This window comes from Talpa occidentalis, unplaced genomic scaffold (assembly GCF_014898055.3).
Source record: "Talpa occidentalis isolate TD23 unplaced genomic scaffold, MPIMG_talOcc4v2.1 talOcc4.9, whole genome shotgun sequence".
Lineage (NCBI taxonomy): Eukaryota > Metazoa > Chordata > Mammalia > Eulipotyphla > Talpidae > Talpa > Talpa occidentalis.
The window spans coordinates 842,587-855,012 of record NW_023605305.1 but is presented as its reverse complement, the minus strand read 5'-3'; positions in this window follow the sequence as shown (position 1 = coordinate 855,012).

The window sequence follows — 12,426 nt, the reverse complement described above, 5'->3', positions numbered from 1 at the left end:
CCTGGCCACGTCTGCGTCCCTGAGCACGGGGACAGCTGCGCGCAGTGCCAGCCCCACACGGCCTGCAGGCCGGCCAGAGCGTGAGGCAGAGAGGTGAGCACCCAGGGCCACTCCTGACACAGCCGGGCCCCTCCCGGGAAGGGACATCCCAGCCCCCCAAGGGCACCCAGCTGCCCCCCCAGCCCGACCTGCCCTGCCCGCAGGCACCGAGTGGCAGGACACGCTGTGAGGACTGTCCCCCCGGAACCTTCTCTCCCGACGGGACCCTGGAGCAGTGCCGGCCCCATGTGGCCTGCAGCCCGGCCAGAGCGTGAGGCAGAGAGGTGAGCACCCCCAGGGCCACTCCTGACACAGCTGGGGCCCCACCCGGGAAGGGACACCCAGCACCCAGGGGGCTGCCCAGCCACCCGGCCAGCCCCGCCTGCCGCCCGCAGGCACCGAGCAGCAGGACACGCTGTGTGAGGACTGTCCCCGGAACCTTCTCTCCCAATGGGACCCTGGAGCAGTGCCGGCCCACACGGCCTGCAGGCCCGGCCAGAGCGTGAGGCAGAGAGGTGAGCACCCCCAGGGCCACTCCTGACACAGCCGGGCCCCCTCCCTGGGAAGGGACATGCCCAGCCCCCGGGACCCAGCTGTCCCACCCAGCCTGACCTGACCTGCCCTGCAGGCACCGAGCAGCAGGACACGCTGTGTGAGGACTGTCCCCCTGGAACCTTCTCTCCCGACGGGACCCTGGAGCAGTGCCGGCCCCACTCGGCCTGCAGGCCCGGCCAGAGCGTGAGGCAGAGAGGTGAGCACCCCCAGGGCCACTCCTGACACAGCCGGGGCCCCACCCGGGAAGGGACACCCCAGCACCCCGGGGTCGCCCAGCCCCCTGCCCAGCCCCACCTGCCCTGCTGCCCGCAGGCACCGAGCGGCAGGACACTTGTGTGGGGACTGTCCCCACGGAACCTTCTCCCCAACGGGACCCTGGACCAGTGCCGGCCCTGGACCAGGTAGGAGACCCGGCCTCAGCCCGAGTCTGGGGGATCCTGGTGGACCTGGAGAGATAAGGGCCACCCCAAGTGAGACACCCTATGGCCTGTCCTCTGTGTCTCCCTGTCACATCCGTCTCCCTGTCCTTCCGGGCCCTCCCTGGAGCGGGCTGTGGGAGGCAGGACACTGGACCCCCCAATGTCCCCCCCCCCCCCCTCCTGCTCCCGCCCCAGGGCCCGGGTGGGGTCCAGGGTCCGGTGTGTCCCCTGCGGCTCCAGGCCCCGCCTCCCCCCAGGTGCAGCCGGCTTCAGGTGGAAGCAAATCCGGGGACCAGCAGCAGCGACGTCACCTGCTCCTCCTGGCCCCTTATTCTGCTTGTGCTCCTGCTTCTGCTTCTGCTCGTCCCTGTCCTGGGGCGCTCGGGGTCCTCAGGGCACGATGGGCTCTCAGGGGAAGAAATGGACACCAGGTGAGCAGCGGGGAGTCCTCTGGGGCTCAGGGCCCGCTGACTCATCAGAGACCCTCCAGATCTGCCCCCAACATAGGGAGACACCCAGCACCTCTCAGGCTCTGGTCTGTCCCGTTTTGGGGAGGGGTGCCCCGGGGGGACCCTGATGTCATACAGCGTCACTGGGAGGCTGTGCAAGGCTGGAGGGCTGAACCCCGACTCAGGGGAGGCATCATCACCCCTGCACTGCTCATGCCGGACCCGAGGCGGTGGACAGGCGTGGCAGAGCAGGGGAAGGGGCCGGGACAATATGTCTGACGGGGCCAGCCTGGCTGGTCCACGGGTGCACAGGGGAGCAGCTCACACTCGTCCAAGGGGTACACGGGGTAGATCTAGCTGCTGCCCCTCAGCCCACCCCTCCATGGCCCGCCAGGGGTCTGGGTCGGGTCTGAGAGCTGGACAGGGACACTGTCCGCCCCCCCGCCCCGGCACCCGCTCCTGAGGGGACCCTCTGTCAGGGCCCCCCTCCCGATGACACACTCTGGGGGAGTGGGGGGCTGGGCTGGGAGGGGCGGGTGCGCCGAGTGCTGGGCCCTGGGGACAGGCCAGCAAGGGCCCGAGCCTCGCCTCGCTGTGTCCGCGGGTCCCTGGGAGAAGGGCCCCCGGGGTGCCGGGCGGGCGGGGCCCCGACTTGCTGACCCTCCTGACTTGTGTCTGTTCCGCAGGGGACCCACCAAAGGGAGACCCCACCAGGTACGGCTGCTCCCCCAGGGACGTGGTGGGTGGGGCTCCCTGGTCCCGAGACCCCGTCTCAGTCCTGCCCCCGGGGGTGGGGGGGCACAGCCTCCCCTGAGACCGGGGGTCCCCCGCGACAGCACCCCAGGGTCAGGAGCCGGGCCTCAGGGCGTCCATGTGCTCTGAACCCGCAGATGAGGACACGGGGTGAGGCAGGGGACCCGCGGCTGCCCAAGCCCTGCAGGCCTGTCCGGCCGTCGCCACGGAGGCTGAGGAGGAAACGGTGCCCTGAGTCCCGGGGCGGCCCCCCCCGCTGGCCACGGGGCCCGGGACACAGAGGACTGACCGCCGGGGGCGCCTGCTGGAGGCCGCAGGACACGCACGGCCTGGGAGTTGGGGGCCCCCCTGCTCACTGCAGCCCCCCCAAGAGGAGCGGGGCCACGATCGGGACTTGGGGACCCCCGGCCTCCCACGTGTCTCTGGAGGCCGAGCCTCCCCACAGCCCGGAGTGCCAGGACGAGTGCCCGCTGCACCCTCTGCCCCGGCCCTGGCTGTGCTGGCGAGAGGGACGGGGTGTGAGGGCGCCAGGACCCCATGCAATGTGGGGTCACAGCCCACCTGGCCAGCATGTGCCGGCTACTCCCCGTGACTGACATTCCCCCGGGCAGCATGTGTCGTCCTGGCCGCGCCCTGGAGACGGCACCGCCCGCGTGACCTCAACCGCCCAGGGGGCCCAGCTCGGGCCCAGGACCCAGTGGCTCCAGGCGGGAGCGGGGGAGAGGAGGCTGCGGGTCTGCCCCCTCCCGGCACCCCCACCCTGGCCGGGCCTGAATAAACTGGGTGTGAACAGCCCTGGCGGGCGGAGCGTGCTGATGCCTCTGCCACCCTCCGTGGGGACCGACCCGGCCGGGAGCTCAGGGCGGGGGAGGAGAGGGCGCCGGGGAGATGGGTGGGGGACGGAGCTTTGTGCCCAGGTGCCACCCCGGCCCTGCCCCGCCTGCCAGGCCGTGGGGCGGCCTCTGTGCCTGAGCCGCGACCCGGCCCGGGGGTGAGCTGCTGGGTCTGGGGGCGCCTGGACAGACAGGGCAGCCCGGGACACGGCCCTCGTGGGGTCCTGGGGCCCCTGCTGGGGAGCCTCACCCAACCCACTGAGCCAGCCAGGCCCTGGCACCCTGGTCCCCTGGGAGCGCCGCACCCCCAGCGGGCTGCCCCCTCCTGCCCTCCCAGGGCCCCAGCCCCTGCCCGAGCCATCCCGCCGCCTCCCTGACCGTGCGGGCTCTGTCCTGCCCGCCCTCCTGCCCCCGTCCCTCTAGACCAGGACGAGCCGCCTTGTGCCACCCTGTGCCCATCAGCAGCAGCTGCTGCCCCCTGCCCCTCCCTGGAGAGCAGCCACTGGTGTGGCACCCGCTGGCCGCTGGGTCCTGGCCGGCCGGGGAGGCTGGGCTGGGCCAGCAGGGGAGACGTCCATCCCGGAGGGCCCCACCTGGAGCTCACTCCTGGGGGCCCAACCCTCGACGTGGGGCCCCTGGCCCCGGTCTATGCCCCCGTCTCGCATCCCCGCTGCCTCCCCGGCGCTCCCCCCAGGGCCTGGCCCTCCTGACTTGGGGCTCTCTGGGGACCACGCCCCTCGTGAGGTCCCCCAGCCCCCCGACTCCAGGCAGGTGTTCCAGCCTGACGGCACAGGCAGCCCCGCCCTCCACTCCCACCAGCCGCACAGCCGCGCAGCCCTGCCGGGGCCCAGCCCGCGCCCGGGGGTGCTAGTGGCGCTCGCAGCGGAGGGCGGGCCTGGGAAGGGGCCGGGGACAGGGCAACAGCCCAACCAAGGTGCCAGGGCCTCCCGACCCCCCCGCCCCGCAGTGGCCCTCACCCCCGGGCTGCCCCCAGGCGGGCTCCGCCTGGCTCACCGCGCCCCAGGGCCGCCTGCCCAACCTGAGGACACTTTTAGGTGATGGCCCCCCGGGAGCCCCAGTCACGGTGGGGGGCTGCGTCCTCCCTCTGACGCCTGCTCCAAGAGGCGGGACTGGCGGCGGCTTCCTCCGTGTGCTCACAGGGGCCAGCCCGGCCTCGCGTGCGGGAGACGCCTGTCCGAAGGGGCGACAAGGCAGGAGCACGTGGTCGGCGGGACAGCCGGGGTGGCCGGGACGGCGGGCTGGCCGGGGTGGCCGGGGTGGCCGCCTGCCGGGCTCTGGAATGGAGAGACGCCAAAAGCCCAAAGGGCCGAAAACCCAGACCCGGGGCTGTGGCGACACGACGCCCACACGGCAGGGGCCTGTGGCCGCAGCTGATCGCAGGACAGGGCCCGACCGAGGACAGGACAGGGTCTGTGGGTCTCCCCCGTGCGCAGCTGCAAGGGGCCCGGGCTCCAGCGCCTCGGGGTGTCTCTTACAACAGGGAGACAAAGAGGCACTGTGGCCCCCGGGGGCGGCTGCCCCACCCGGAGAGCGTCCGTGCTGGTCCCCACCGGTCACCAGGGTGCTGGGCAGCCCTGGCCGGCAGGGATGGTCGCTGCGGGCCCCCCCGGGGCGGTGTCAGACACCCCCAGTGTGAGAGCTCCTGGCAGTTGTTGGGCGACGCCGGCGACGAGCAGCTCTTGGAGACCCAGGCCCGGGCCTCGGGTCCCTTCAGGCCGCGGGGAGACGGGATGGAAACCCCGTCCCGGCGAAGGTCTTCGGCTTCTCTCCCTGCGCAGAGGACGCCGGCCCCTCTTTCCTCCTCTGCCAGAGGCCAGGGGTGGCTCTGCTGATCCTCAGCGGCCTGTCCGGCCGCCATTATGTTACCTACAGTTCTGGATCCCAAGCAAGGCCGGAAGGGCCAGTCCGTTGGGTCCAGGAGCCCGGCCCCGCGAGGCGCCTTTCAGGTCCGTCAGGAGCGCGAGGCCGGATCCCGCTGGGAAGCGCGAGGTCGCGAGGGTGACCGGGACGCCCGGGGCTGAGGCCCGACGCACAGCACGGATCCCGCTTACACCCCCCGCGGCGTGACGGGCACCGAGGACCATGTAGGACAAGGGACCCCGAAGCGGCCCCGTGGACGCCTTGTGGACGAGCCTGAGGCCGCGGGGGGACCCGAGCCTGACCCCAGGGGCCACCCTGAGCCTGGAGCAGGGGAGCCGGGCCCGGGACAGACTCGGGCCCCGATTCTCCAGGGACTCCCTCCCCCGTCCTGTCACCTCCGGCCCCTCGCGACCGCGCGGCCGGGTTCCTGGAGCAGAGAGAGGCCGGGGTCTTGCTCTCCGCGGCGCCCGTGGCTGTCCGTGTGGCGCCGCCCGCAGCAGCCGGGAGAGTCTTTCCCTTTCTTCTTGGGGCCGGAGCTGGCTCTGCTCAGGGTGGTCTCTCAGCGCCCCGACCCCACCTCATGTCCCGTCGGGGTGCCCCGCCCACAAGTCTGATCGGCCGTTTTGCACCCACCGGCTCCCCGCTCGCCCCTGACCGGTCCCTTCCGCCATCCAGGACGTTCCAGCTGCCTAAAGGGCTCTAAGCGCTCCTGCCCCCCTGACTCTGCAGGAGCCACGGGGGGGGCCGCTGAGGCCGCCTCCCCGCCGCGGGGCGGCTTCCCCGAAGAGCAGGACGCCTGCACCTGGGGGGGGGTCCCCTCTCACCCTGGACAGGACCCTCCCCTGGGAGCCCAGAGCCGCCTGACGGGGGCCCAGGGCGACCCCAGGGCCCCAGGGGGAAGCCCGGGGCAGCAGGGCTTCAAAGAGGACCCCCTAAGTGTTGCAGCAGCCCCCCTGGAGGCCGTCGCTGCCGTGTTCCTCTGCCCCTGAGGCTGCTCGGCTGGACCCTGGGCTCCTCCTGCCCGGGGCCCCACCGCAGGGCAGGCCCCTCCGGGCACGATACGGACCCGAGCGGCCTCGGTGGCGCGGGCGGCGGAGCCTCGCGGGTCTCTCCCCGCCGCTCCAACACGAGCCGGCCGTGGCCCCTCGGAGCCCAGCGCGGCCCCTGATGCTCGCCTCCTGCCCGTGCAGAGGACCCGCCGGGCCTGGGCTGACTGCGCCACGGGGTCCCACCAGCCCCGGACTGAGGAACCGTTCAGGCAGCTTGGGGGCGGGCGCCCCGAAAGAGGGAGGGAAGCCAGGGTCGGAGCCGCGAGAAGCTGCTCCAGCCTCAGAGGAAGGAGGACCCAGCAGTGTTAGGGGGAAAGGATGTCCTGAGCTAATCCCATGCAGGCTTTGGGACGCCACCCCCACTCCAGACTAAAGCCATCAAGACTCTGGGAAAGACAAATCCCGTCACCACCAAGGGAGGGTGGCTGGGACCTGAGGGTGGAGTTGGGCAGCCAGGTTGGATATAAAAACCAAACACGTGGGCCTTGGGCTCTCTCTCTGGCTCGCGATCGCTCGCCTCCTGGCTTCACGCTCCTGGCTGGCGGCAGCTCTCAGAGCGCCATTTTGGATTCCTGATGGGCGGATCGGGTAGGACGCATTTAAAACTTTGTCTCCCACTTTCCTCCCAGAGCTGTACATCTCCTCATTCCCCTTCCTGTGAATAAACCTTTTATGAACCTTTCGCGTGCGCCTGCGGTGGAGCATGGATAAGTCCTTTTAAGCGCGGGTGAGCCGCCCACAGTCAGGCACCCCGTTTTGTATCGGGCGTGGGTTGCTCTACAACAGTTTGGCGCCCAGCGTGGTTTCCAAGTTACACCCGCGGTGGACCAGCCCAAAGTAACATTCCTGGCGCTGGTCACCATAAGCGCACTAGTTCTGCAGGACTCGCAGTTATATTTGTCTCAAGTCCTGAAAAGTCTGTTTTTTCCCTGTGCGTACAGCCCTTGTGGGTGCGTTTCTGACTCAAATATGGCCTCAACCACGAGCCTGTACAGTTTCATCCCTAGCCTGAGTTCTTTCAGTTTCCTTCCGGCCTTGAATTTGAGCAGCCTTCTTCCATTAAATATCACCGCCCGTTTCATGATATAAATAATTTGATGAAGCCTGGTGCATGGCACGTGATTTCACTATTGTGTCCATACATGGGTGGGTTACAAGCCATCCCTTTACAGTCCGTGCTTCTGGGTGGTTTTTGGTAATATGTGTAAGCGCCGTTTGCTACATTCTTGTTTCTGTGAGAGGCAGATGTTCTACTTCACATGCTGAGAATGTGCAACAACACATTCAGGCTCTTCACGTAGCCATACAACAACAAATCCAGGCTTTTAACGTGGCCATACAACAACAACATCAGGCCTTTGATTTAACTATTAAGTGCATGAGGGATGAGAACCGTAACCTCTTTGAGTCAGTTTATAAAAGCATACAGGATCGAGCCTTTAAAAGTATGCAGGACAGGATAGAGGCCGCCCTCCATAAATTGGATATGGCGGAGGCTCGGCTGATGGCACAGAGAAAGGATAGACCTTCCCCTTCCCATGAGGACTGCCAGCGGGCAGAGTTAGAAGAGGAGGAGCATCATATTTTAAATACCTTAAATACATCAGCACAAAATCCTCTTCCACGTGACAAGACCCCTCCCGTGCAGACCCCTGAGGCTGCACAGCCTCCACTGCCCTCTGGGGAGGAAACTAAAATGGCGTCTCCTCCCCACACTAGACTCGGCACCCACTTTGGCAGGAAGGATCACCCTGAGGCAGGACAGTTTCCCCTTCGCCAGATGCCAATGGGTGGCTTGAATGAACACGGGAGACCTGCTGGGTACTTTTGGTCGCACCATCCGTTCAGTACTGCGGACCTCCTAAATTGGAGGAGCTCTGTTCCCTCGTACCGGCAGGCTCCCAAGAGGATGGCGAACCTGTTTGCCTCTATCTTTGTCTCCCACCGCCCTAACTGGGCAGATATACAGTCCAGGCTGCATACTTTATTAACTCTGGGTGAGCAGAGGATGGTATTCAGGAAAGCCAGGGAGGAGGCTGACCACCAACAGGATAGGCAGTCCCCAGAGCAGAGGTGGTTGTCCAGAGAGAGAGATCCTGGATGGGACCCTAACAATGGAGGAACGGCGATGTTGGGAGCAGTACAAAAAATGTTTATTGGTAGGACTGCAGCAGGGGATCCCCAAACAAAAAAACTTTAACAAAATACTGCAACTCGAGCAAGGAGCTAATGAGGATCCGTCAGAGTTCCTTGAGAGGATTATTCAAACTTACACTAACCACACGGATATAAACCCAGATGCCCCAGAAAATGCTCGTCTGATCACTATGGCGTTCATTACCCACAGTGCCCCAGACATAAAGAAAAAGCTAGCTAGGTGGACGGCGTCACTGAGATGAGTCTGTCCCAGGTAGTGGACCTGGCATTCAGGGTGTATAATAATAGAGAGCAGGGAGACCGAAACCTGCGACTGTTTTCTTACAAAGAGAACACAGGACAGGGTTTCAGGGAAACAATAATGGACAGAGACGTGAACCCCTAGGAAGAGACCAGTGTGCTTTCTGTAGGGAAGAGGGACATTGGAAGTACAGTTGTCCCAGGTTACAGGGAAGCGGCAGACGCAATAATTACAGAAGGCAGAGAACCCCAAGACATGATGATTCACGTAGGGGTTACAGGAGGGAATATAGAAGGAGCACACAGAACCAGGAACCAAGGAGAGAGGAAAGAAGACAGATGTTAGCACAGAGTGGAGGCTCAGATGATGACAGGGAATACAGACAGAGAAGGAATCGAGAGCCCAGTACAGAGGACAGGAGACAAATGACAGCACAGGGTAGAGCCTCAGGTGAAGATAGGAGGGAATACAGACAGAGTAGAAGGAATCTAGAGCCAAGTGCAGAGGAGAGGAGACAAATGATAGTTCATGGAGAAAGTTCAGATGCAGAATAGGGGCCCGGGGGCTCCACTAGATCTAGAGAAGCCCATTAGAATAACCCCCTCAGAGCCCCGGGTAACCCTCGCTGTGGGGATCGTCTCATTGATTTCTTGGTGGACACTGGAGCGACATACTCAGTTTTGAATTCAAAATTAACTAAAATGAGCAAAGAGACGGCAGCAGTCACTGGAATTACGGGGAGGCCACAACAGACACCCCTTCCTGCAACCTTTGGAGTGCCGGCCGGGCACCACGCAGCTCCAGCACAGCTTCCTGTACATGGAAGAGTGTCCAATCCCTCTCCTTGGTCGCGACCTTTTAAGTAAGCTCAACGCACGAATTATGTTCTCACCAAAACATCAGAGCTTCACCTACAGGTGCCTCCAGAGCATGCTCTGCGGTTCCAGATGTTGCTTACTCAAGATGCTCCACCGAAAGGTGAAATTTTACCTCCAGAAATTGTTGAAAGAGTAAGTAAATGGGTATGGGCTGATGGAACCCCAGGACGTGCGAAAAATGCTGAGCCTGTAAAAATAGAAGTGATAGAGGGGAGCAGAACCCCGAGGAGGAAGCAATACCCCTTAAAGGAGGCGGCCTTGAGGGGAATGGAGCCAGTATTGAAAAGGTTCCTTCAATCTGGACTCATTCGGCCCTGTCGCTCACCGTGCAACACTCCGATTCTGCCAGTGAAGAAACCCCAGACAGGCGAGTACCGTTTTGTCCAAGATTTAAGGGCCATGAATGACATTGTTCGGGATTTACATCCCACGTGCCTAATCCCTACACCTTATTAACTGCCATACCTGGTGACTTTGGGTGGTTTTCGGTATTAGACCTGAAGGATGCATTTTTCTGTATCCCAATAGATGTCCAGGACCAACCGCTTTTTGCCTTCGAGTGGCAGGACCCTAAGTCCAGAGCACTCTCCAGTGTTGCTGGACTGTGCTTCCACACGGGTGTAAGAACTCCCCAGCTATTTTTGGGGAAATACTGGCCAGGGATCTCAGGAAGGTTCAATTACACCAGGGTGTCTTGTTGCAATACGTAGATGATTTATTGATTGCAAGTCCAGACTACAAATCTTGTCTGGAAAATACCATAGTGGTACTGAACCACCTGGCAGAATGTGGCTATAAGGTGTCACCCCAAAAGGCACAGATCTATAAACAAACGGTGACGTATTTGGAGTTTGAAATTAGGAAAGGCAGACGGAGCTTGATGACAGAAAGGAAACAAGTAATTTCAGCCCTTAAAGTCCCCAGCAACCGGCGACAGTTGCGTGGATTTTGGGGTATGGCTGGGTTTTGCAGGATTTGGATTCCTAACTTTGGATTAATAGCAAAACCTTGTATGATGCTCTCAAAGGCCTGGACTCTGAACCTTTGTCTTGGACCTCAGAATGTCAAAAGGCCTTTGAAGAAAAAAGTAAAGTTGATCTCAGCACCAGCATTAGGGCTTCCGGATCTTAGGAAGCCATTCAAGCTTTATGTACATGAGAGACAGGGGGTTGGCCTTGGAGTACTCATCCAATTGTTGGGGCCAGAAATGCAGCCCGTTGCATATCTGTCCAAACAATTGGACCACACCACCAAGGGATGGCCTCCATGCTTGCGTGCTGTGGCTGCCACTTGTGACTCCTACACGAGGCGGAGAAGTTTACATTGGGTCAGCCCATCACTGTGTGGGTGCCACATCAGGGCTTCACATTGCTGGAGCGGAAGGGTGGACTTTGGTTGACCGCCGGGGCGAATGGGAAAATATCAAGCAGCTCTGTTGGACAATCCTAATGTGAAGCTGCAGGTTTCTAACTCCCTGAATCCCGCCACACTGCTTCCAAGCAATGCAGACGGACCTGAGGATGACACTTTAATCCACAACTGTTTAGAAACCATAGACACAGTGTATGCCAGCCGACCAGATTTAACGGACCAGCCTCTGCCAGACCCAGAGTGGGAGCTATTTACAGATGCAGCAGCTTCATGGACCAAGGCTGTCGATGTGCGGGATATGCAGTGGTGACGCTCAGAACACCGTGGAGGCCAAGGCTCTTCCGGCAGGTACATCAGCGCAAAAAGCTGAATTAATAGCCCTGACCCGTGCCTTGGAGCTCTCGAAAGGTAAAAGAGTCAATATATTTACTGACTCCAAGTACTCTTTTATGATTCTCTACATGCCTGGGGCCATTTGGAAGGAACGGGGTCTTCTTACCGCTAGTAACAAGGCTGTCAAACACCCATTGGAAATCCTGGCCCTGTTAAAGGCAGTAGCTTTACCATCAGCTGTGGCCGTGATGCACTGTCCTGGCCACCAAAAGGGTGGGTCTGACATGGCAAAGGGCAACAGGGCAGCCGATCGGGTGGCTAAGGCCGCTGCCCGTTCTGCCCGCTCTGCCCTCCAGGGTGCACTCATCCTCGTGTGGACCTGACTCAGTATGCCCTGAGTACACCGAGCGGGAGGAGGAGAGAGCTCGTGCGTGGGGATTCACTGAGTTTGACCCCAGCTCCACTTGGAGAGTAAACTCCCATGGGGTGATCCTCCTCCCGGAGGCCCTGGTGTATCCGGTGCTAAAACATCTTCACGAGGGATCTCACTATGGGAGAGATGCCTTGTTAGAAACTGTGCGCCCATATTTGAAGGGCCCGTATTTACACAAAATAGCACAACGGATCACCCGAGGTTGTCAACTATGTGCCAGGAATAACCCCAAGACTGACTCCCACCCTAAAGCCATTGGGGTTCAATATCGGGGCAAGTGTCCTTTTGAGGACTGGCAGGTGGACTTCACACAAATGCCTAGAACAACAGGCAACTTCAAATACCTCTTGGTTTTTGTGGACATGTTCTCGGGGTGGGTGGAAGCATTCCCACAAAGACGGAAAAAGCTTCCGAGGTTGCCAAACAGCTACTGAAAGAGATAATCCCTCGCTTTGGGTTGGCGGACTCCATCCAGAGTGATAATGGGCCGCATGTGTCTCTGACGTCACTCACGCAGTGAGCAGGCGTTGCAGATCAACTGGAAATTGCATGCTGCGTGGAGACCGCAGTCTTCCGGGCAAACAGAAAAGATGAACCACACCTTGAAGAAAACCTTGGCAAAACTGTGCCAAGAAACACAGCTTCGTTGGGACCAGGTACTATCCCTTGCCCTCCTCCGCATAAGAGTGGCACCTAGAAGTGGGCTACAATGAAGCCCCTTTGAGATTGTGTTCGGAAGACCCTTCCAGGCCTCCGTTCTGAAAGCCAGTCCGGACATAGCACAAGATTGCCGGATCCCACCATATGTGAAACACATCCAGGAGGTTCTGGCAGTAATTCCCAACTCTGCAGCCTCGAGGATCTCTATGCCTCCTGATCAGCCATTGCATCCCTCAGACCTGGAGATCTGGTCTTACTCAAGACCTGGCAAGCGGGGATGCCCAAAACCAGCTGTCAGAAAAATGGACTGGTCCCTAGGATGTCTTGTTGAGCACACATACTCCTCTGACACTTGCAGGCATAAAACCCTGGGCA